Source organism: Pleuronectes platessa, chromosome 7 (genome assembly GCF_947347685.1).
Source record: "Pleuronectes platessa chromosome 7, fPlePla1.1, whole genome shotgun sequence".
Lineage (NCBI taxonomy): Eukaryota > Metazoa > Chordata > Actinopteri > Pleuronectiformes > Pleuronectidae > Pleuronectes > Pleuronectes platessa.
In genome coordinates, this window is record NC_070632.1 from 29,729,790 (window position 1) to 29,756,918 (window position 27,129).

At 41.4% G+C, this 27,129-nt stretch overlaps 1 long non-coding RNA gene and 1 pseudogene across 1 annotated transcript; one reads left to right on the forward strand and one right to left on the reverse strand.

Annotated features, from left to right (window-relative positions):
* Positions 1–2,126: 2,126 nt before the first annotated feature.
* LOC128445151 (uncharacterized) lies at positions 2,127–5,493 on the reverse strand. Its single transcript, XR_008339261.1, has 2 exons — positions 3,860–5,493; positions 2,127–3,220 (listed from the first exon to the last, which is right to left on the reverse strand). It is a non-coding gene; the product is annotated as an uncharacterized LOC128445151 (long non-coding RNA).
* Positions 5,494–16,687: 11,194 nt separating this feature from the next.
* Positions 16,688–17,422, forward strand: LOC128444982 (CTD nuclear envelope phosphatase 1A-like; annotated as a pseudogene).
* Positions 17,423–27,129: the final 9,707 nt, after the last annotated feature.

Genomic DNA, 27,129 nt, shown 5'->3' on the forward strand with positions numbered 1-27,129 from the left:
GGGACAAGTGCATCAAGTAAAAATGTGGAATATGGAAAAAAAATGGCCACTTAATCCAAAATGGCGGCCTCCCTGTTTGGTCAAGCATACCTATCCAAGATATTTTTTTGTTTGTTATGAAACGACACATGTCCCGATAGATTTGTATAAATGTCGGCCATCGTAGTGCCGGGGTTGCCCTATAGGGGGCGCTGGTCAGTTTTTTTGCCACGCCCATTTCTTAAAACCATATGAATATCTTCAGGGGGGGGCTGTTGTTACACACATGTAGTTTGAGAGAGATAGAATCATGAACACTGAAGTTACAGCAATTTCGTGTTTCACGGCGAGTTGATGAACTTTAATGCCACGCCATTCATATGGCGTTTGACGAAAAGTCAGGGTAATCTTATGTCTTCATTGTCAATGTCTTGGGACCCATTTGATACAGTTTGACATGGTTGAGGTCAGTGGATGAGGAGAAATTCATCCAAGTGTAAGACAAGCAAAAAACAAGACATTTCCTGTTGCCACCAGGGGGCGCTGCGGTTTTAAGTCATCATTTATGCATAGATGTCATCAGGCGGGGACTATTGTCTTACATGTCTAGTTTGGACTTGATTGGAACATGTATGTCCGAGATACAGATGCCCGTGTTTTGATGGCGTGTAACCAATTTTTAACGCCATGCCACGGTCACACGGTGTGATAAAAAAAAAATCCCTCCATCGTTTTTTATCTCCATCTTGTTGTGATGACACTCATCTGAATTTGAAGTTGATCTGATGAAAGCCCTGGGACAAGTACGTAAAAGTAAAAATGTGGGATATTGCCAAAATGGCCACTAAAAGCAAAATGGCGGACTTCCTGTTGCGTTTTTCATAATGCTCCATGAGACTTTTTTTCATGACTGGTCACGATACACCTATATCCAGATTTTGATGAAAATCCGTTATGTGGAAACCTAGGGGCTGGTTCCAGGGGGCGCTGTAGAGCCATTTTGCCACGCCCAATTCCAATTACTCCAGAATACTAAAATATCCGCAGACCTTGAATTTCCTGCAAAGTTTCATAACTTTTTGAGCATGTCTAGACCCTGAAAAAGCCCCCCAAAGGGAAATAATAATAATAATAATAAATAATAATAAAAATCCTTACAGATTCAATAGGGCCTCTCACCATTCGGTGCTCGGGCCCTAACTAGGGCTACGTTGTAGCACTAACGGGCCCGAGCACAGGCAATTTCTATTCTGTTGCGGTCGGTGAAGAGAGAACGTTCAATGACCAAGCGCTCGTCTCTGCGTTGCATGCGTTTGTGCACTGCGGCAAGGATTATTGCTTCACTTCCTGTAGCCAGCAGGAGGCTCTATGAACTAGAGGTAAGTAACCTTGAAACCATACAACCAAACCTATTGCTTTAACTATCACCATATACTTACATGCCTCAAGGCTTTTTTAATATAAAATTGTTATAAAAGTTAGTTTATTTAACACGTCTAATGAACACATTGAAGCAAGTTAACTGCAGAGTCGTATGTTTGGCTGTGACTTTGTTTTATTTTAATAAGTTAATATCAATACGCTACATGTGTAAGTTGCATGTGATAATAACTATGTTTCACCATTATTCTGATACAGGCTGATATATCCACCATTACTATTTTCACATCGTTAATTTAGTCTGTCATGGAGTTGTAGAGTCAATTAGACAGTATAGATAAGATTATAATGTCCACACATCAGTGTTGTAAACACTTCTCCAGTTAATTATATAATTATGTTTTCACACTCAGGGAAGTGGAGAGACTTGATGTGGACTGTTATCAACAGCTCTGTGGGAGATCATCACCTTGAATATTACAGATGAGGTAGAAAGACATTTTATCTGTGTACAATGTTGTATTTCTTTCTCACGTTTTATCAAAAGCGATTTAAAGTATGTGCATTTAACCATTAGTATACAAACCCAGAGCCCAGTACATCGGTTCTATCTGAAATATGTGGTGCTTCATACACAACACAAAACATTCATAACAGTGTGCTTCTGCTCCTCATTAATGCAGCTCCTGATGTCCTCAGCAGCAACATGGTGGAGATTTGCAGCTTCATGCTGGTCAACTGGAAGACAACTGATCAAGATTAAAAGATTAAGATTAAGATCCATTTATTCGTCCCAAACACATGCACAGACATGCAAAGGCACACTCATGCAGGTAGGGAAATTTAATCTCTGCTTTTTACCCATCTGGTGCAGGACACACAGAGCAGTGAGCGACCATGTACGGCGCTCACGGAGCAGATGTTGGGGGAGTGAGGTGCCTTGCTCAGGGGCACTAGAGAGGGTAGGGAGACTCTTGGATTTTTGGACAGATCAATCCAGGTTTGTCTTTTGTTGTCTCTCCGTGGAGTCGAACCGGAGACGAACCAGAGACCTTCTCTGCCCATAGTCCAAGTTTCTGCCCTCTACACATCACTCCATACGTTGCTCCCTTAACTACAGATGGCCTGCGAATGTCATGGAGTTTTACAGTGAATTAGACAGTTTAGATATGATTTTAATCTCCACACATCAGTGTTGTAAACAGTTCTCAAATTAATTATATAATTATGTTTTCACACTGAGGGAAGTGGAGAGACTTGATGTGGACTGTTATCAATAGCTCTGTGGGAGATTATCACCTTGAATATTACAGATGAGGTAGAAAGACATTTTATCTATTTTTACAATGTTGTATTTCTTTCAGTACTTTTATCAAAAGCGACTTAAAATATGTGCATTTAACCATTAGGATACAAACCCAGACCACAGTACAACGGTTCTATCTGAAATCTGTTGTGCTTCATACACAACTCAAAACATTCTTTAACAGTGCGTTTCTTCTCTTCATAGATGAGGAACTGCAGCACCTGACGTCGTCAGCAGCAACATGGTGGTCAACACGTGGACGACTGCATCATCATCAGAAGCTACACAACACTTCTAAATTCCTCCCTTAAATAAAGATGGCCTGCAACTGTTTGGTGGTGGCAGTCATTGCTAAGTGGCATGGATAAGAATTCATTTCTATCTTCATTATGGTTGGTTAAAATAATAAAAACTTATAACAACAATGTGTATCTTTTGCTTTCTGATTTGATACACTTTAGATAAGAACCCAGTGTTTAATATTTCTGCTTTGCCATAAGAGACAAAACATGGTCAATTGGTCATCACAGCTGTGTCCTTCAGGCTCGTCCGTCCCTAATAAAATGAGAGGAAACATAAAAATAATCAGATCATAATCATTTCATCTTAGGAAATAGGTAGTGTACATCATTTTCAAATTCTCTATGAACACTGTCTGTTCTAGTAAAGTTCACGGCTATAATGTATTTATATTTAACAAAATAATTCAGGGAAGTCTGCCTGAGATTAACGATGTAAACACTAGTAGACACGGTTATTTTTCACTGTAACACGTGACAGGACATCAACACTGTGACTCTGAATAAAGAGCCTTAGGATACGTAGTGCTCCTTTGCACAGCTGCTCTTACAATGTGTAGCAAGTGCTAAATCTCCATTAGTATAATAGTAATGAAAATCACCCTTCACATAATTGAACATATATTTTCCATGTGAACCGCTTTAACACAGTTCAGTTCCGGAGCAAAATGTAACTTATACAGTATTTATTAGAGTTACATATGAACAAAGTGTGTATTCTTATTTTCGGTGGATATTCAACTATGTATTTGAATATGCTTTTGGATTAAAACGTGCACTACCATGACAATGAATGTTTAGTATGGAGCTATTTCACATTAAAAGTATTGCATTATAATTTAACACATTATGTATTATGTGCAATACTTTGTAAGTAATGAAAACAGGTCTGTACCTGGAGTCAGTGTTCAGTCTGGTTGGATTCAAGTTGTGTCTCACGCTGGACATCCTAGAGGAACATTGAACACAAATACACAGATATGTTAAGTCATACATGTGCCATGTTATCTGCTTAACAGACTTTTACATGGTAATAATAAAATATTAATTCAAAGTTAATCAGATCATAATCATTTCAGCTTAGGAAATAGGTAGTGCATATTAGCCTACAATTCTGTATGACACTGTCTGTTCTAGTAAAGTTACAAGGCTATGATTTACTCATATTTAACAAAAGAATTCAGTGAAGTCTGTCTGAGATTAACGATTTAAATACTGAAGGTGGGAGACACGGTTACTTTTCACTGTAACACGTTACAACACTACTCTGAAGAAAGAGCTTTAGGACACGTAATGCTCCTTTGAACAGCTGCTCTTGCAATGCAGATGTGACTTTAAACACTCAGGTTTCTCAGGTTTCAGTTAGCATCGCTAGCCCGCTAGCGAAACTAACTTACAAGCCGACACACAGTCTCCTGTCTCAGAGTCATCCGCATAAAGTAACGCTTATATCTGCTGGGTGGACCCGCTCATGTCGTTTCATGTCGGTGTTTGTCGGTAATAACCCCAATCGAATCGAAGAACAGTTACTGCACCCATTCGAAGATATTGTTAGCTTGCTTGTTAGCGAGCTAGTTAGCCTCCGGCGCTAGCGAAAATGAAGCCGACACACAGTCTCCTGTCTCAGAGTCATCCTTATAAACGAACGCTTATCTCTGCTTGGTGGACCTGCGTTCATGGCGGTTGTTTCGGTAACAGCTGGCATTCGCATCGAACCCGTTGATATACACTGAGCTGGTATGTAGCTCCCGGATTAGCGTCCCGTAGCTATCACGGCTGATTCAAAGGCACCCTGCGAATCACATCGAAATAAAATACTTAACGTGACTTACCACAGAAACGGAGGCGCAGACATCGTTACCGTGACCGTCAGGAGAAGGAGCAGAACATCAAAGTGTGTAATTTACCGGGTATGTGGGTGTAAGCCATTTCATGAGGCGTTCACGTGTAACTGGTGAAAGCCGAACTCACAACACACAGCACAGCTTACACTGTGACGTCACGTGAATTTCAAACATCTATATCGCTTAAACAAGGGAGTTAAAATAAAATACACCCCCCTCAGAGTTGTCATGAAGGAAGAACTTAGCGATTGAGACTAAAACCAAAGTTTGAGCAATGCTGTAAAAGGTTTAATTCTCCTCTAAAGTTGGCCACCCTGTAAACACAGTCTGTTAATGCATAGATAACACAAAGCATGGTCTGACACTGCCATCTAGTGACTAAATATTGCAGCACATCTGCCAGATATAGATGTTTTCATTCCTCAAACTGGAAGCCACACCACGGTCACACAGTATTATGAAAAGTTGCAATTTCGTTAACTTTAGATCTTCATCTTGTTTTGAACACATGCATCAAATTTTTACGTTGATTTAATGAAGGCCCTACGAGTAGTGAATCAAACTATAACACATAGAAAAACAAGACATTTGCTGTTGCCACCAGGGGACGCTGTGATTTTAAGTCACGATTTCTGTACCGATGTCTTCAGGTCGCGACTCTTGTCTTATGTGTATAGTTTGGACTCGATTGGACAAAATATGTCCAAGATACAGGAGCCCGTGTTTTGATGGCGTTTAATCAAACTTTGAGGCCACACCACGGTCAGACGGTTTTGCTAAAACTTAATCCTTCAATAACTTTAGATCTCCATTTTGTTGTGATGACGATCGTCTAAATTGTAAGTTGATTTGATGAAAGCTGTAGGAGGAGTACTTAAAACAAAAAATATCGAATATGACCAAAATGGCCACTAAAGTCAAACTGGCGGGCTTCCTGTTGCGTTATTCATAATGCACTGATGGACTTTTTTGTGCATCTAGTCATGATACACAATAGTCTTTGTTTTTTTTGAAGATCGGTGAATGCTAAATGAGGGGCTTTTCCGTAGGTGGCGCTCTTGAGCCATTTTGCCACGCCCTTTTCAAAATACTCCAGAATACGTAAATTTTCGCCGCCTTCGAATTTACTGCAAACTCCTACAACTTTTTGAGCACATTAAAGCCCTCAAAAAGCCAAGTCATTTAAGCTAAGAAAAATAATAATAATAATAATAATAATAATAATCATTTCAATTTCAATAGGGCCTCCCACCGATTTCGGTGCTCGGGCCCTAATAATAATAATAAAAATCCTTACAGATTCAATAGGGCCTCTCACCATTCGGTGCTCGGGCCCTAATTAGCCAAAATGCTATTAGGATCTAAAACGTCACCGAAAGTAATTGCTCTTAGTGTTTTGAGGCGTAAACAGAAGATGGAGTCTTGGCCTGGATACCACTGTTTACATTAGAAGCCCCAAAATAAAGAGCATTGCCCGCAGAAGCTGTCATCCGACCATAGCCCATGTTCTCTAAAATCTGACCAGCTCATATCATGGCAGCCACCTCAAGCTCATTTCACTCTCTTAGCAAACTTTAGGAAACACTAAAAGACTGCAGCCACGCTCTTAGCTTAGAGACATGAGGCTCAACAATCAACTCACTGCACATTTCACTTCCTCAAAAGAATATTAGCATTAGGATAAATATATGTGAAGGAACTGTTCATTGGATGCATGTGACGCACACAGCTACATGAGCAGTGTGCATTGTTGACATATTTCAGTTTGAATCAGTGTGACGCTCACCTCAGCGTACAAAGAGCAATCTTTCTGAAGCATCCAATTAATTCTCTTTTGTGTCCAGGCAGGAGAAATCAATGCAACAAAAGGAACTGCATGCACTTCAAACAAAAATGTATTTAAACTAAGTCTAGTCTGCTGGCTATAACCATTGTAATGGAGTGGAGTACAACTGCAGCCCTTTTTGTCGAGAAGAGTTGATTAGGGAAACACCCCTCGCCAACCCAATGTCATCTGGTATGGATAAGGTATGAGTTACACAGATTTTAATTGTCTAGGAAGCTGTAGAAATGTATTGGTCAACAATTTTTTGTACATTGTTTTATCTACTGAGGTGCACAGATTTTATTTTACTCACATAAACATCAGACACAATTTCAGCCAGATAAAAGCTATTTAATGATCGTTCATTCAGCCATCCAACATCTGTTATACCAGACACAACAGAGCGACGCTGTTCCGCAACAATGCTCTGCCATTCTGTCTGGAGTTTGTCAAAGACAACACACACAAAAACACACCCTTAAATGTGCAGACCGAGGCAAGACTGTCACACATTCATAAGGAAGAAACTTTACACCTGCGACCACAAAGGTGTGAATACTGGTATTTTACTGCATCATCAACACAACAAACAGACACACGCAAACACACCACAAGCACAGTATCAGTCAATTTACCATGAATGCCATGTTGTACATACTTTCCTCCTAGACTCGGGGCTCAGGAAAGAACACAAACATGCACACATCAGATACATAAACACACTCCTCAAACGCACAATGTCCCTAACTCAACAGAGGGATGTGTCTTGCTCTGATGCTCTCAATGTTCGTGTGCGGGACTCATTTTGTTACATCTTTAGGACCTTTTCCAGCATAAAGAATGATCTTGTCAGGAGCAGTAATGGTCTTGGTTAAGGTTAGGGGGCAGATGTAAATTGGGATATAATAAGGATAGCTGTGCAAACCTGTGTGTTTTGTGTGTGTGTGTCTGTGCTGTCACGTCAGGTCGTGCATCAATATTCTGCTGTAATTTGACAAGCACTTCTCAACCCCTGAGATACACTGACACACACACACACAAAAACACACACACAAATACAGAGAGACAGTGGGTAATAAAAAAATAGAAGAGGGGGAATGAACAGAACAAAGAGGATGAGGAGTAGAGAGTGAGGTTGGTAAGAGAAAGCTGAAAGCTGTCTGGTACACTCACATTGCTCCAACCCATCCCAGAGGGAAGTGCAATTCATCCACCATTTCCAAACCCTCCCGAAGGGAAAGTATCATTTTCCGCTGCATAATAAACAGCAGAGTGGAGGAGAGACGGCAATAACACTTACAGAATAGAAATCACTGCAGGAAGAGCTTGGCGGTCTCAATCCCTCTGTCTCACTCACACATGCACTCACCTGTATGGCTGTAGTTTTGAGGCCTTTCGAGATTTAAGAGAGCGAATGTGTTGTGGGAAAGACGCACGTTTTATTTACAATTTGAATTAAATGGAAGAAGACATTGAGTCATATGTGACCTCAATGCAATAGCGCTGTGGCATTCTGAGTCCTGTGCCACATACTGAGACAAATTGGAGACATATCAGATGATTCACAGTGGGACTGATTCGTTGGTGGGGCCTGCTGATGGTGCTGCTGGGCAATCAAGAGGAGTGAATTGATTGTTGCGAACAACCAAAGTGCACAAAAATTGAGCAGCCACAGATTAATCTGCAAGTTTATGTGAGCTCTGCAGCAGGCCTGTAGTTGACATGAATTGACAGTGAAAGTACAAATTGATCATTCGGGAATCGTCCCCTCCAGCAGATGATCACCTTGTATCCTGTGTGAATGTTGGTCAGTCTCAACTCCATTCAGTATGATGATGGTTATGACAAAATAATTGTTGGAGGAATGGTATCAATATAGTGACCATTGATTACCACGGATTAGCTCAAGCTCCCTCCACAACTTTCAAAGAACCGGCTGCATGGATAATGGTTTGAGAGATGGATGGCAGTGGAGTACAATTCACCAAAGTTTTGAATAGTTCATGCTGGTGGGTGGTCATTGTCACTAAACACTACTAGTTCAAATCAGATAGTGGGTAATGGAGAAGTCGGGGGATCACTGAGATACATCAGCTGAGAGACAGTCTTGACTAAAGTGGTGAGCGAACCCACATGGCCACCCTCAGAGATGTATGACCATGTGCAATGGCCTCTCACTCGCAAAAAGCAGCAAAAAACAATAGAACATAGGGATTCGCACACCATCACACACCTGCATCTTCTGTGAAGTGTTTGGTGCTGTTGCTTCATTGTAGAGCTGTCTGCAGTGCTCTTTCCGGCGCTGTCTGTCTGTCTGTCTGTCTGTCTCAGAAAACGTGGACGTCTGTCGGACTTGCCATCAGCATCTGTGGCTCAGCGGACAGTCAAAACATCAAGAAAGTGTTTAGTGTCCTGTGCAGGCAGACAGACTTCGGCGTAACAACAAATCTATTGTCACTTTGCACATGAGAGTGAATTGTGTTCCTGTTCAGTGGGCAATCAAATTATCAACCCTCATTAGCAGGCAAGAATTGGCCTGTAGGCCGGCATGTTTACAGATCTCTATTCAGAAATAGTAACATGTCAACATACATGTTAGTATTGTGCAGTCTGTTAACTGTGAGGCGGTCATGGATCAGCAGGTAGAGCAGGTCGTTCATTGATATCAAGGATACTGTTACTGAGAAACTTTTCTTCCTGAGCTCGCTCTCTCTCTCTCGCTCTCTCCTCAGCAATTTGTTTATTTTAATGAAGTGTATAATGAAGATTTGTGGCCTTGTGCCATGTGAGAACAGGTGGTCGTGGGCTGCTGAGCCACTTCACACTGGGTCAAGGACGCAGACCCTGTGATTTCAGTTGGAACCAAGAGGTAAAATGCCACGAGGTGCCAAGAGCCCCAGCCATGACTTGGCAGACGTACTACAGGTACACATAGCCTCAGCGTAATGAACCTGGGAAGAAAGAGGGATGAAGAGAGGGAGAGATGTACAGATAAAGTAAAGACAGATTTTACAAATTATGGCTTGAAGGTGTCCTCATCCTCTCCGCAGATGGCTTTAAATATTTGTAAATATGAATCTATATTATTCATCCAACAGTACCACCTTTACACTATTATAGTTACATACAAAAAAAATTATGTTTAAAACAGAGTGATGAAATGAGCACAGAACAATATCAGCACAAAAGAAGCTGTGAAGGAAGATATAGTGAAACCTCAAGAGGCCTTGAGAGAAACCATTCAGTGATGGCTTTATTGTTTTGCTTGCAAATATACACATTTATAGGTTGAAGAGTAATTTTATTATTTTTACTACAAGTGTGAGCTAGTTTACCCCATGGTTTATAGAGTAGATACAGATCACCACCAGAGGGGGCAGACATTATGTTATTATGCCCGACCTGAGTTACAGAGTAACTGTAATGTAAGTAATAAACTGAAGCACTGAGTTTGTGTTATCCTTTCACGCAGTTGTTGTTACCATGAACACCAATTGTGTCTTTATCCTATTACACATGTGTGCACCTTCTTAAATGCCAAGAGCGTTATCTCCCCCAAGAAGGTACATTTTTGGGGGTTTGTTGGATTGTTTGTTAGTAAACAAGATTACACAAAAACACCTGTTTCCCAGGGATAGATACATGGTTATTTGTGAAAAAACTTAAGGGAGGGCGACACTGTGGAATGGTGATTAGCACGGTCGTCTGTGTTAGCCACTTTCAGAAGAAGGGAGCCAGTTTGCATCCCGGCTCGGCCAGGATCTTTCTGTTTGGAGTGCATGTTTTCTCCTTGGTAGCCTCCCATTGTCCAAAGAAATGCAGATTGGAATTAGGTTAATGGAAGACTTTGAATTGACTGTGGTGTGAATGTGAGTGGGAATGGATATGCGACCAGGGTGTGCCATTCCTCTCGCCCAGCTTGGGATTGGGTCCAGCTTCCCCTGCGTCCCTCCAAGGATACGGGGTATAGATGATGGTTGGATGGACATTTAAGAGACTGATATTTATGAATGCATGAAATTTGAGAATGATGACAGTTGGAACATTTGTTTGCAAAAACTACCTAACCGCTTTCCACTAAACTTGGTGAAGGGATAGGGCCTAAGTGCTAATATTATATTATATTTTTAAAATCCTGGAGATGTGACGAAGAATTTTCACTTCAATATTGTTCATGGTGCACCTTACTGTCTGCATGTCACGTTTCAGACAGTTTTACTGTAGAAGTTTGGAGAAAGATTAAGGGAAAATAACTTTGGGATTATGGCACTCAAAACTTGCTGATTTTAAATGTTATTTTTAAAAAGTCATTGAGAGGATACACAGATATTTCATCTCACTCTTGTCCATGGTAACCCCCACGGTCTGCATTTCAAGTTTCAGAAGGTTTTACTGTCGAAATTTGGAGAAAAATTAAGGGGAAGTATTTCGTATTAATTGAAACAGTGGTGACACAGATATTTCACCACACTCTTGTTCATGGTGTCTGTGTAAAGTTTCAGAACGTTTCACTGTTCAAAAATTTGAAGAATATTGTGCGCTTGACTTTGTCATATCGATTTAATTGCTTTGCTACATTAAATCACCAGTGCAGTGGTTGTTTATTGTTATTATGGCTCATTTTTGTCCATTTGGTTTATTTAGGATTCTTTGGTCATTTAAATAACATGGGAAGCTCATTATGCAATGAATGTCGTTTTATAATAATATCACACCCCTCAAATATGCAAATAATTTTTTTAATTGGCCTTTTAAAATTTAAAAAAGTCCTGTTTTCAATTTTCTTTTTATATTGAAAATGGATTGATGGTAGATGGGTTCACAGGTGATGATTAAACAAACTAATTTAATGACTTGAGACATTCCTTTGTTAACACAATGCCTTAATACAATGACAGAATACATTTTTGTTGTACTAGAATTGTGGCAACAGGCACACAGGTAAATTGTACCCGTTGACGGTTTTAGGTATAAAGAGCGATCTTTGATTGTTCTAGTTTAAAAAAAGAAAATTGCTAACTTTAAAAAACTAAAGTAAAACCACTCTAACAACCCCATGGGTGTAGTGTAGCATAATAGTTGTGAATACAGTTTTCAGTTTGTGTGTGTGTGCGCATGTGTGTACTCACTAAATATCAAAATATTAAATTACCCATCAGCGTTTGAGATGGATGTTCCACCACACGGCAAACATTTTCCCTCATCCATATTATCCATATTAATCTGTTAATCCCTTCATCTACTTAAACATTCTGATGCCCGCAATGTCATTCACATCACACACAAATACGAATAGACACTGATGCCTCTAGCAGTTGACCAGACACAAACGGCCACAATATCCTCTCTCTCTCTTTCTCTCACAAACACACACACAAACACACCATATCTTTGTCACTAAGTTGGCACACGTTGTGGCAGCAGAGAGTCTATATCGCTCTTTTTCTCACAGACACACAAACATGCGCACACACACAATATATTTAAGCTTGGGAACATCAGGTGGGACAGAGACAGAGCAAACACAGACGAGGCTTCATATTACAGACAAACAGTCAAAAGCAAATACAGTGGTTTGCAGTGCAGATGATTCTTAATAAGAAAACTGGGTTTTCAGCCCAGAGTGAAGAAAAGATGCGTTATTGATGTCTCACCCAGTTGACTTGGCTTTCTGTCTATTATCCACCTGGAACGAATTTCCATCTATCCTCACCCTCTGGGGTCTTCTCATAGATGTATTTATGCAAATGCAGCAGGTAGAAAATGTACTTCTCATTTTATATTAACACACCTCAGTCTTCTTTTCATTCACTAAAGAAGCAATGCCATGGTTTTACGTATTGGGTATAATGTAAAATAAATGTTGTACATGATTGTTCTGGAAAACAGTTCTATAACTGGTTACGTTGGAATTTAAATCAGTAAGAATATAATCTGTTTGATAATATTGAATATAATAAAAGAATAAATAAATAAGACAAACAGAATCTGAAATCATAGTGTAAATTTTGGCTGCAATGTGTAATTCAAATAATGCCTTTAGAATGCAATGGGAGCTAAGACACTCATACCTACCTCCCCAATCTCTCAATTACAATTATTGTGATAACATTGTTAATACAAAGACACACACAACATACATTTTTATATTCCCTGGAAAAATCCAATTAAAGACGATAACTATATCGACTGTGCCCTATGTGATTTTATAGGGAAAACCAGAGCCTCCTTTTTTAAGTCACTCTGATAGAAATCAACAGCCATAGCGGAGATAGAGAAAAGATCCTGGTGCCGGCCATGCTTCACTCTGGAGTTTCCTGACAGCCGTCCTAAGCCCCTTAAACTGCTGGCACAGGCGCCCCCGTGGTCATGGCCTCCAGGAAACTCCACGGGCGCAATAATATGCGTCTGGGGAAGCAGGGGAAGAAGCAGTCGTGCCATAGGATATGAACGGATGACCGGATGGAGGACTTCTCTTTTTGTTCATATGTATATAATATTAATAACATAGGGAAGAATCCAAAGGTTTGACTCTATCCATAATTTAGTTTACGACTCAAAACATCTACATATGCAGTATCTGTTTATTAAGAGCTGTCAATACTGGACAGTTACAGATGAAAGGTTTGACCTCCGGAGTTTTTAATCTGAGCCTTAATAATGAACATGTAACTATTCACATTCCACTTTTCGGGAGATCATATCACTCTTTGATATTTGTTTGTCAGTTGGGCGGAAACAAATCAGCAATCTGTCATCAGAGAAACACCGACAGGATGAAAGAGAGTCAGTATGATCCTCTGCTTCTTCGACTCGTCTCAGACGTCAAAATGAATGAACTGAATTCTTCCACAAAATGCTCCGTTGCGGGTTTGATTCCAGGTTTACAAAAATACTTCTTGTAATGTTCTCCGTGATATGCGGCGGCACCTTTGTCACGAAGTCCTTTCAGGTCTCAGTGTGAAAATAACCGTGCTGCGCAGTGACAACAAGGACGTTTAATCTGCGCTGAGGAGAGGCCCCCATTGTTGCTTGATGTTTTGTTCTTTGTTATTCGCTCTGAAAGACGGCATCACTGACACCAGCCTTTTTCTGGTGCATGAGAGAACCAGAGAGATAATCAGTTTCAATGATACAGAGACAGAATAAGGGAACAGCAGAGAGACAGAGTGAGATTGAAGGCCAAAACAGTGTGACTATAAACCAGAGGACTGAGCCAAAGAGCTGGCAGCTGGCTCCGGTCCACAGAACCGCCTAAACCGTCCCAAAGGGAACTGCAAAGTTTCCATCTGCAGTGTTTATGTTTCCACTGTATGTGTGTACTTTTGTGTAAGCTTGGTGCCAATCCCCTGTTAGACTATGGCTCGGGTTAAACAATGTAACTACTGTGTGTTCGTGTGGTGGCACAAACACAGACTGATCATTGTTCGTATAAATCCTCTCTCCTCTATTAACCCAAGTGATAAAACTTCATGTCAGATCTATAGCTGGTGTTGTATTTCTTATTTTGTTCATGTCCTTTTACAAAATAGCTGCAAGAATGTATTAAAACTTGTTGTAAAAATGTTAAAATTGGTCAGGAGTCAATTTAACACTGTAACCTCTAATATCCAGAGTTGTGAATAAGTTGTTTAGACTTGTGTTGTATTTATGTGTTAATGGCAAGCAAAGAAAAATATCAGATCAGATGTGACAGGCATGTAAATAATTTAAAGTGTTTATGTCAATCACAACAAAAATCTGTATTGGCTAAAAAGTAAGATGTTAGGTGCTTGTGAGAGGTGGACATGGAGTTTTGTGACAAAAAGTGTAACATTTGTTAAATTAAAATTAAAAGCTGCCATATTGAGCTGATTGTACGATTGTGTTAATTGGTCTATTACTGATTACGTCAGCAACCGACTTAAGGTTTTTTCAGTTGAGAACGGATTTGTCCAATTGTTCCAACACCAAAATAACACACAAATTCTGAATCTAAAAGTGATGGCAATTGAGGCATCTGCCTTTGATGCCACACTGTTTGGAGGCAGCTTTCAAAGTTGCCATTGTTTGGGGGCAGTTGCCACTGGCCTAACAATACATTCAGTGCAATGTAATAATGATGTCCTCAAAAGTTTAATGTTTAGGTTCCACATTTAAAATCAGACCAATCATCCCATAACACTGATGGTCTGTAAATCAAACCAAAGTGTAGTTGATCTGTTGGACATGTTGACACTGGGGTTATTGATCATTTCCTCAGTCAAGTCTGTTCAATGCCTCTTGTTCAGTGATTTCATGGACACATTCACTTTATCCATACAATGAGTTTGTTTTAACTTCCATCTCACATGTGGAATAGTAAAGAACAAATAATCATCTCATTGATTATGATCTGGATCAATACAGTTTATAAAAGAAAACTAAAGCTAAATTAGTTTCTTCAAACACATTCATGTCAGTCTATTTATAGATTTCTATCTTTACAAAGGTAGAACTGAATATCTGTGATAAAAGAAGGTCTGTGTTTGATTGACAGCTGATCTCTGTGTTGAGCAGAAACGTCAGGACGGCAAACTTTGAGCAACAAATACAGAGACAAAAGAAGTTCAAGATTTAAACACCAAATCTTAATCACTGCTTTTAATGACTCGAGTCTATTTGAGTTTACACACCTCAGCTGTGACTCCATAACAATAAACCCTAACTCCAGCATAGAGAGGCTGAGTGAATGTTGTGTGGACTATGTGGAGGAGAGTCATGGTGTCAGAGATGCAGTAGAAGGATAGAACACCTGCACTGTGATCCAGGTACACTCCTATTCTGGAGGACAGAGGACCTGACACTGGAGTCATTTTGTTGTAAAAAAATATAACTCTCTCCAGAAAAATGCATAGCCCAAGATTTATCATTTACTCCAAATACACATTCAGTCATTGAGTTCCCTGCTCTGTTGATATTCTTGTATGTGACTGCTACACAAATTCCTCCTACTATCCCCTTCATCTCCACCTCCCAGTAACAACGCCCAGTCAGACTCTCTCTACTCAGGACCTGAGACCTGTCCATGAATCTGTCTGGGTGATTAGAATAAGACTGTTCTTCTGTCATTCGTGTTACCTTTCTTTTTCCCTCAGCAAATAGCAGATATCTGTATGCAGTGTTTGGATCCATTGTGATTTCCTGTGCAAAATCCAAGAAGTCAGCTCTAGTCTTGGGCTCCGGTTGTGGCAGGAAAAAATCCATTTGAGGCCTTGAGGTGAAGGTCAGTCTACACTGAGGGCAGCTGTAGATTCCTCTCTCATCCTCATTGTCCCAGTGGGTTTTAATATAGCTCATACAGTAGCTGTGTCCACTGTCAAATGACAAAGGATCATTCAGATCCAGACACACGATTTTCCTGCTGCGCCATGTCACCTGATGCCAGTGACTGTAGAATAGTTTCACTCTGAAAAGAAACAGATCGCTGCTCCTTCTGCTCTTGTTCACAATCCTCTTTTTACCAAGTCTTAACAAACTGTTGAAAAGAGCAGCAGTATAGTTTTACTGCTTACTGCAAGTATTTAAAGGTAGCTGCATTTGCTCCCAAACTGTTTAGAGGCACATGCCTTTGATGCCACACTGTTTGGAGTCAGCTACCTTTGATTCCACACTTCAAAGACATTCAAACTGTGTAAATAACCACCTTTAATTTTTCTATGTTTGAGTCTGAGTAAGCACAAACATTAATTAGCTAATGATGCATTAATAACAGCTTCTCACCATCATTATTTGAGACAGTAGACTAAAGTTATAGCAAATTTGATTATTTCTATGTAACTCATTGAAAAGAAAACTGCATCTAAAGTGAATTGGGCCACCAGTGCGCGGAGGGAGGAACGCACACGTTTTTCGCTTGGCCTCTGCTTAATCTGAATCGCTAGTTGTTGGCGACTGTTGCTAAAGACGAGGTCTGACTCACTAGCAGGCAGGTTTCCTCTGCAGTTCAACCCCAGAGCAACCTGGGGGCAAAACAACCTTGCTGTCGACCGAGGATTGAAGTTTGCCTGACTGTGGGGGTCCATTCCTGCTCATCACCATGCTTAAGACCAGGAAGTGTTTACTTGGCATCCGCACTTTTCTCAGCGGCACGTGGAGAACATGAGACTTCATCATGTGCATCCTCAGGAAGCACTTACGGACGATAATCCAGTATCAGACGGTGCGGTACGACACTTTGCCTCTGATGCCAATCTCCAGCCTCAATGCAGTAAAGAGGATGATTCTGGTTCTGGACCTGGACGAAACGCTGATCCACTCTCACCACGACGGGGTCCTCAGACCCACAGTGAGACCTGGCACGCCGCAAGACTTTATATTTAAAGTCATCATTGATGAGCACCCAGTCAGATTCTTTGTACATAAAAGGCCACATGTTGACTTCTTTTTAGAAGTGGTGAGCCAGTGGTATGAGCTGGTGGTTTTCACAGCCAGTATGGAGATCTATGGCTCAGCAGTGGCAGACAAACTGGACAACAACAGGAGCTTCCTGAAACGCAGATACTACAGACAGCATTGTACATTGGATCTAGGTAGTTATATTAAAGACCTGTCTGTAGTACACAACGATCCGTCCAGTATTGTCATCCTGGACAACTCGCCTGCTGCTTATCGTAGCCATCCAGACAATGCAATACCCATCAAGTCCTGGTTCAGCGACCCTAGTGACAGAGCACTTCTTAACTTGCTGCCTATGCTGGACGCACTAAGGTTCACTGCTGATGTGCGCTCCATCCTTAGTCGAAACCTCCACCAGCACCGACTCTGGTGATTGGCTGCATCAAGAGTGGGGAGGACTTGTTGACCAGCCTCTTCCTCTCTGCCGGCTTCCTTCCCGCCCTCCGTTCCCACGCAGACAACCCGCCATCCCTCTCTCAGCCCTCTCAGATGTAACCTGATGAGATGAGGGCTGTGGTGAGAGCGCCTAACACGGGATGAACACTGCGGGATCACCAGAGCCCAGAAACTACTAGGAAGGTAGAGCTAGTGTTGTAATATTGCAGACGCTGAGACCGCTTAGCGAAAGAAGCCTATTTGCACGCTAGGAGTCCGCAAGTCCAAAAGCCTTCAACAGGTGAGCCTTCAACACACCGTATTTATCATGCTCCGGGGGATTCCCCAGTAGGCTCACCACTCTGCCCGCTGTTGCTCTATTTAGAGCTGCAACAACATAATAATACTTTTTGATATCCGCTGTAATGTCTCTGAGCGCAAACTGCGCCCCTGTCTGAGCAAACCTTTCCGAGGCTTGCGATTCCCAAAACTCTGGTAGCTTAAGCGAGACTGCGTTTGTCGCCATGCCCGTCCAGAGAGAATCAAGGTCACCAATGTAGAAGTCGATGGGATGAAGAAGTCAGGAGATTTCTTGTTTTTTAACTTCGTCCGAAGGCTCTCTGCCACAGTGTTTTTGAGCCCAGATGTAAACCGGGGCCCCGGTCAGAAGAAATGTCAGATGGAATGCCAAACCGAGTGACCAAGGTGATGATAGGGATAGGGAAACCCAGGCGTTTATCTACATTATGTGCTGACTAATAAACTTCTTTTTCCATGGAGACTGGATTTCTTTGGCTTTTAAAATAATATATTATTATGTAATTTGTTCTGTGTCGCTGTTAGGAGTCTGAAGTGTGGCACAGGCACAGCTTAAAAAAGATCAGTAGACAAAAATAAAATAATGAACATGGCAAGGACCCATAAAATGCTAAAGTGAACTCTGTCAACTTAATGTGAACAACTGGGTCAGTGTTACACTTTCAGAGTAGGTGGTATGTTGACTGGGTAAACTCCAGGCAACATACATATAGGATAACTAAATAGAAGAGAAAGCTTTTAGACACAAAGTGCATAACCAAACCCCTTCACTTAATTTATTTTAAGAGAAGGCAAAAAGTCGTGCAATATGCTGTATAGGTCAGACTTTGGTTTTGAAGATTGACATAAAAAAGAGGTATATGGAAAAACTTTGGACTTGATAGAAGGTCAGGTCAAGACAACAAGTTGCGAAGCATGCTCTCTGCTGCCAGAAAAAAACAACTCAAACTCGTCTCTGCTCCTTTACATGTGAAACCCTGCCAATAAGGCCAGCATGTAGCGTAAGGGAAAGATATTGAGAAAGTTGCTAAAACGGCACCTAGGGAGTTTCACCTCCAGGATATATTAATATATGTTAAGTGCAACAGCACAGGTTCGAAAAATCACAGGGGCAAGAGACGTGTTTCAACTCACTTTAATATAAATCAAATACATATAACCAAGAACCCAATGAACAACACACAAAACACGAGTTAACACATGAATAAAAATACTTGACAACGGACCAGGGCTGGGACTTACCTCGGCGACGAGAACCAAAGAAAAGGGGGAGGGATTAATAAACAAAACCACCCGTGACACTTCAAACCAAACAAAACGGGTCGTGAAGAACCCCCCCCAACCAGGAATTGTGTCACCACCTCCGGCCCACACCAACTGACCACAATAAAAAGAAGATTAAAACAGGTCAAGATTGAAAATGAGTTAAACCAAACTACAAACAACAAAATAAACCACATACCAACCTATATAAACACAATATAAATGGGGTTAAAGGTTACTTTAAAATCGGGCGTCACCCCGACGTGATCCCTCCACGCGCCGTGAAGGTATAGCATGGAGTCACAGTGGAGACTAGGATATCTCTAAAAGCAGGTCCGTCCGAGGCACGGTGGCCAATGACGGCCGACGAGGAGCAGGGCCTCTATGAAGGCAGATAAACAACTTTAGTAATAAATATTACAACCTTAATTTTAGGAGTTAATGTGACAATACGCACCACCCTATCAGGCCAAGCCACCGTCCCAGCAAACTTGAGGGAGGGAGTCTCCCCAGCTGTAGCCGAGCCCCGCTGTGGTGTCACATAACGAGTCAGCTGGGGGGAGGGCGAGCGTCACCACAACCGGTGGAGCGCCCCGCAGCAGCAGGGAGGCTGCACGCATCTGGCTTCACACCAGGGGTGGACTGGGACAAAAATTCAGCCCTGGCATTGTCTGTCCAGACCAGCCCACTACATTATCAGCCGACATCACATAGAAGTCCACAAATCTCGCGGCGTCTTCTCTCATGCATACTACTGTTACCACCTAGCTCAAAGATGGCAACAAGAAGGGAGGCCACACACAAACCTCTCAAGCCAAAAGTAAATTTATTTAAATCCAAATCAAGATAGCTCTAACTACGTAGTGGGATGTGTAAAATATGTTACGCGTCAGTGGTGTTAACAGTGTTTGGATGTGTGAAAATAAGGTGTGATGTATGTTGTAAGGTGCAGAAGCAAAGAAAAACAAAGGCTGAGGGCAGGGGCGCCGCTAGGGATTTTGGGCCCCATGAAAAGAATCTTTACAGGGCCCCCAACACAGCGGCAACACTTTTTGATGCTATTTTACATACAATTATGCATTTTAATGGTATTTTTGACTATCATTACCATATTTGTGAAAGAAGAACAGCATGACAGTTGACATGTACAGTAGGGGAAGAACTGAGCACTCTGAATACAATGGAATTAATTTTGAGTCATTTATTTGCTGCACCACTGATTCTTAAATTGGAAATAAACTCTTCCATGAAAAAATAGCAATTATAATCAGTGGAGAGAAAAAAATCTCAGCAAAAACAAAAACGCCATCAGAATACAAAATGGCCATATATGATTTCTCATCATTTAAGTAGAACTTAATATATGAAAGAATGGCAAATATATATATAATATAACGTTGCCGACTGAGTCAAGCTTCCTTTTGCAACCTTTCAATCACTGGTCCTTGCTCAACTCTTCTTACCAAAAGCCCAACGCCGAGCCTTCTCATGTGCAAAATCACTTATCAGGTCTTTGAAGTCCAGCTTTCTAGCCAACTGACTCTCAATTGACAGCATGGCAAGACTGCAAAGTCTTTCCTGAGACATTGTGGACCTCAAATAGTTTTTTATCATTTTTAGTTTACTGAACTCTCACTGTCATCTGTACCCTCTTCCATCTCTTCCTCCACTTCCTCCACACCCCTCCCTGACAAACCAGAAGAGGGTCCTGGACCTGGCTCTGTAGAGTGTACATGACATACATTAATTATATAGGATTTCCTATAATATAACTATTTGTAATAGCATAGTCACCAACATGTAAACTTCTCTGATTGGACTGAGAGCAGTCACCCCAGTCTGCTGCACACACCACAGATGTTCTCCTCTGTTCTTACTGCACGTCTTCTGTTTCATTTTTTAAAAGGGTTTATGCTTTTTAAACCATTAAAATTGTTCAAAATGCCTTTTATTTAATTCATTTTAATTAATGAATTACCTTCATCTTTGTATTGTTTTGAGACTGTAGTAAAATGTATTATATTTTGTATTATATTATGTATTATTATTATTATTATTATTATTATTATTATTATTATTATTTCAACACACACAGCTGCTCACCTCCTTCCTCATGTGGGGGCACTGGGGCTGATTCAGGGGGAGTTGGGGGCTGACAGACAGCTGCTGCAGCTTCTGGTGCACTTGACTCTGTTCAGAATGAGGCATCATTTTGACAGAGGGGAGATCAACTATTATTGAATAAGAACAGCTTGATAAATGTTTGACTGGATGATTATTTAACTAATATAGCAATAAAATGTAAAAATCCAGAGTTTTCTTGAGCTAACATGGTGAGAAAAGTGAGCTAGCTTATAGACCACAGACAGGGACAAAGTTAATATCCATAACTTTCCACCACAACAAACCCACCTTTTTTTTGGAAATACTGGGTGACATATTGTCGACCCTTCAACTCCTTCTCCTCTCTTAATTTATTTTCCTTTCTTTTTTGGCTGCCTGATTTTTGAGGCATACTGCTGTCTCCTCCGCTTTGCCCGCTGTGGCACGCTGTCTGTGACAAATCGCCAGTGCACTACCGGCTGCAGCTGATCCAGTCGGACTGAACCATTTTACGTAAATAGAGGGGGGGAAGGGGGGGCCCTGCAGGGGTTGATGCTTCCAAAACAAATAAAGGAATTGTTACCAGGACATGGAAAATAAAACATGTGTGATTATATGTTAGTTAATAACTTAGTGTCATTATTTTTTCTGTATTATAATTTCATCATCATTAGGGGCCTCTCTGGGCCCCCCTCCATCATGGGCCCCTAGAATCCGTCTCCTTTACCCCCCCTTTTCGGCGCCCCTGGCTGAGGGCCCCATGCCCCTGGAAGCAGCCTTTAGATCTGCAGCTGAAACCCAGCCCAAAAGGGCAGGCCATGGGTGACGCCCCTGCCAGCTCTACCTGTGTCTGGAAAACAACTCCTCAGGCTCTCACATGTCAAGTGGTCAACCTGAGAAGGACATGGATACATTATAATGTCTCTAATCATCACATATTAAGTATGATTTCATAAAACATGATAAACTCACCAGACTAGAGGAGACTCAACAGACATGGTACAGTGAAGGCAGAGAGTGGAGGCAGACAGAGAGCAAGTCCTCGAACATGGACAGAGGGGGAACAACTCCTCAGGCTCTCACATGTCAAGTGGTCAACCTGAGAAGGACATGGATACATTATAATGTCTGAAAAATAAAGAAAATGTTTTCCTCTGTCCTGCACCTAGAGTTGAGAACTTTTTGGATATGTGTTTCTTTTAAAACCTTTTGAAAATTATTATAATTGTGAAGTATGAATTTATACATTAAAAAATACATGATAAACTTACCAAATTCTAACAGTGTTCCCAAATGTCCACATATAAAACAGAGGGAGAACGACTCCTCAAATATATCACAACAACCTGTAATAATTGATCATTTAGTGTACATGATCACACCATTAAGGATCAACACATAAGCACAATAAAACTTCTGAAAAGAATTAGCTTGATTCTGCATCTCTATTTACAGCTCAGAAAGTTTACTGTTGCTATGGCAACAGTAAACGACGTTAGCAGCTTTTACTTAGCTTAGCTAAATCATCTGAACAATAATAACCCATAATATCACATTTCGGCATATTAAAACAAATCAAAAACGTTTTCTACTTTGTTTTGGACATGTCTAAAAAATGTAGCCTAGCCAGCCCCAGGCCAGCGTTACTTACCATGTCTGCCTCCACTCGCTCATCATTGTCGAGTCCTCCTCGCTCGTCTCCCGGCGCACCTGCTGCTGCTGGGCTGGTGAACCCGGCACCAAATAGCTCCGTCAGTTTGGCACATTTAGCAGCCTCCACCTCCAGAGACTTCAGCTTTTTCCCGATGCTTCTCAGCGCCACCCGGGCGTTTTTACTCTTATTATCCATTTTAAGTTTCTGTCTCAGCAGCAGCCCGTCCCGCGACTCCCCACGCCAATGCCATGAGGTCCCGCCCCACCCTGGTTTGTGTTGTGATTGACAGCACTGTCAGGGCTCTCTGAGCCTGTCAGCCCATGACTGATTGACAATGACAAACAATAGACCAATAATATGTGTCGATGCTGGCAACACACTGCTAGCCATCTGTAGCCAATTGGCCGGCCCAATTGGAGGGAATTTAGAGAGGAAGAAGAGGAAAAAAAACGAAAAAAAAAACATAGCGGACCAGACCGGCCCACATTGGGTCAACGGCCCACCGGGACGATGCCCGGTATGCCAGATGGCCAGTCCACCCCTGCTTCACACTGAAGTTTGGATTTCCAGCACGCTCTGTGAAGTTACCCGATTCTGCCCATTCTATCTCCTATTTGGAAGGTCACCGAGGCTACCTATTGACTTAATGTTTGGTTTGACTCCTGAGACAGGAACTGCAGAACATCAGGAATATATGAGAAGATGGAAACAACAGATTCAAGAGGCATATTAGATTACAGCAGGAAATGCAAAGAAATGCGCAGAGAGGAGCAAGAGAAACTATGACTGTAAAGTAAGGAGTTCTGTGCTGCACGAGGGTGACCGTGTCCTCGCTCGGAATCTGACACCCAGAGGTGGGACGGGAAAGCTTTTGAGTTTCTGGGAAGAGTTCATTCATTAAGCCAACCGTCAGGTGGGAAAAGACCATATATGAAGTACTGCCGGAGCAAGGTAAAGGGAGAGGAAGAAGGATACTACACCGTAATCTCCTGTTGCCATGTGACTACCTACCACTTGAGATCCAGCTAAAAGCTGCAACATAAAAGAGACAAATAACAGCTCGGACCAGCAGAGACAAAAAGGAACCTCACCAAGAAGAGTAGGATAATGATAGTGACGACGATGACTGTGGCTAATATCATATGCTCAGAGAGCAACTTCAGGTACTGGTGCCCGCCAGGATCCTACAGAGCAATGCAAGGAACAAGTACTTGGATGGCTCCTGTGCAGCATTTTAGCTACCTGCCTGTTGTTCCTCACCGAGAAGGCATATGTACACATGCCCCACATACACTCATGGACTGTTGAGAAAGCTGAGTGTTCCAAAAAGCTTTATGAGATGATGAACTTTCTAAAAAGCAGAGGGTTTGTACGTAGACCACATGTGTGGACCTCTGCATTATGGAACAGTTGCAATATATGCCCTTGCTGACTACTTATAAACATTGATATTTGATGTTACTGTTGGCTATGATGTCGGAACGACAACTGTAGCGGAGTGTGTGGTGGATGTGTCATTTTCTACTGTTGTTTAAATTATCGTTGATGTCTGCCGTCTGTTGCTTTGGTCTTTGGGTTGTTATCACACTGGTGTTCCGGGTTTGGACAGTAGAGGGGGCGGCTCGTTCATTAAACTTTGGATTTGAAGCCAACAATCAATTAATAATTTTAATTTTTGAATATAGGACTAGATGGCAAATATCCCATGTGATTATCAGTTTGTGTGTGAAGAGCACACACACACACACAGACTGAAACACTCAAATATGCATTTCTGTGGTTGTGACATATTACTTGTTTAATAAATGGTATAACAGCCTATCTGGTATAAATAATGTCATTATCTAGAAAGTTTTCCTCCATGACCAAAAAGAGTAACAATGCAACAATAACACATTCTGTATAATAGTTGCTACCTTTCAGCAAGCCAGTGGTCCATTTAGGCCTGGTGACCTTTTAAGACACCTTGTGAAGGATGCCTACATTTAGACAAGCAATTACCTGTAAATTATTATCATAATCAATCTTCTTCAATTCAAAACAGCTATCTTGTTGATTGAGGGTTTGTCTGATCTGTCTCGATGGGCTAGATGTGTGATTAATGAAATGTGAGAGGGATCAGTTACAAATCAGCAATTTCCGTGGTGTCAGGCCAGCTGTTGACTGCCATTATAAGGGCCCGACCACTGACAGTGGGAGGCCCTATTGAGATTGTAATGATTATTATTATTATTATTATTATTATTATTATTATTCAGGCAAATGAATTGGCCTTTTGAGGCCTTTACCATTCTCAAATTCTTACCGAAAGTCGTGAAAATGTACGTATTCTGGATGAATTTTCAATGGGTGTCGCAAAATGTCTTAATGGCGCCCCCCATGACCCCCGGAACGTATTCACTAGAGATGAGCCGGATACTCGGCTGAAACGAGTATCCGGTACGGATAAAGCACTTTTGCCGAGCACGAGTATTATACGAGTAATACGAGTCATTATCTGTGCTCGGACTGAATGAAAATCCTCACACAGCGTCACAGCGCTCCTCCCCTTCACACACCGCTCTGCTCACTCACGCACAGAACAGCTCTCTGTCTCTCAGTCACTCAGGTTCGCGGGTCTTTTCCGTTAACGTTTAGGGTTTCTTCAGCTTGAAGTTTGTTTTTATTTCAGTTTGTACTTACTTATTAACCAGTAGAGTTCTGTTAAACGTGTGTTCGTTCAGACGTGGTGCTGGTAGAAAGCGACTCGCGTTGCGTCTCTGCCTGTCGGAGAATTTTTTTTTTTTACTTCACGCATTGAGTGTCTGGCTTCTCTCTCTGGCTTCTCTCTCTCTCTCTCTCTCTCTCTCTCTCTCTCTCTCTCTCTCTCTCTCTCTCTCTCTCTCTCTCTCTCTCTCTCTCTCTCTCGCGTCTCTCTCTCGCGTCTCTCTCTCTCTCGTCTCTCTCGCGTCTCTCTCTCTCTCGCGCGTCTCTCGCGTCTCTCTCTCTCTCTCGTTGGATTTTTTTTTTTTTTTAAACCGTCAGTAGGCTCTAACCAGTTTTATTTTACTTCACGCACTGAGTGTCTGACACGTTGTAGGTAGTAGTGGTATAACAAATATTACAAATTAAGCTACACACACACACACACACACACACACACTCCCCCTCTCTCTCTCTCTGTCTCTCTCTTACTCACTCATACACACACATAAACATACACACACACACACACACACACACACACACACCTGGTGTGGAAATAAATTTAAAAAAAAATAAAAATACAAAAATCATAAAAAAATGTCAAAGTTAAAAAAGAAGGTTATGTTGATTATGAAAATACTTGTTATTACATTTCACTTCATAATTGCAACAGCATGTGTTGTATTCATTGTTGCAAAACTTGTTCTGTAAATAGTTCATTTGCTATTGTGATCAAAATCATTGATCTGAAGCTCAATGCTGATGCTGCTGTGTATAGTTCTCTAATCAGCAATAAATATAACAATTTTTGATCAACCCATATCAATTGCATGCTTAAAATAACATACTGGTTAAAGCCCCGCCCGTTTCAAGACAACCCGGCCTACTTCCGGGTTAAATCCCGCCCACTGCCTGGTTAAATCACACCCACTTCCGGGTTAGGCCCCGCCCACACCGAGTACGGATACGGATACAGATAATTCATATGGTTAACAGATACAGATACAGATACAGATAATGCTGTACTCGCTCATCCCTAGTATTCACATTGACCAATCTTCACAAAAATCGATACACCAGTGCATCATGACCAGACAAACCAAAAAGTCCCAGGTGAAATTGGAAAAACACAACAGGAAGCCTGCTATTTTGCATTTAGTGGCCATTTTGGCCATATTCCACATTTTTACTTTGATATACTTGTACTTGGGCTTTCATCAGATCAACTTCAAATTGAGATCAGTGTCATCACAACAAGATGGAGATAAAAAGTTGTTAAAAGATCGATTCTTTCTCCCTGCTTCCCTGCTTCCTCTAAGTTCCTTCTGACCCTTTATCACCATCAGACTGAGCACTGGAGAAATCTATTCCTGATGACAAATTTTAAGAAATTAAATGGAATATGGAACATGTATATCTATGGATAAGATCATAAATATTTGGTGCTATATAAAAAATTAAATAAAATTGATATGAATAGGTGAGGCTCTTAATGCTACCAGCCCTGGTAACCAAGGTCCACGTCAGGTGATGGCGAACCAGCGCCACCTATCGAGAAGCAAACTACTAGGGGCAGACATTTGTGATCTTGGGCGGAGAATAAGGAATTTTTGGAATGCTACTATACAATAGGCAGAGGATGTGGGATCAATGCAGTTTCTGGAGAATGAGAATCTGAAAGA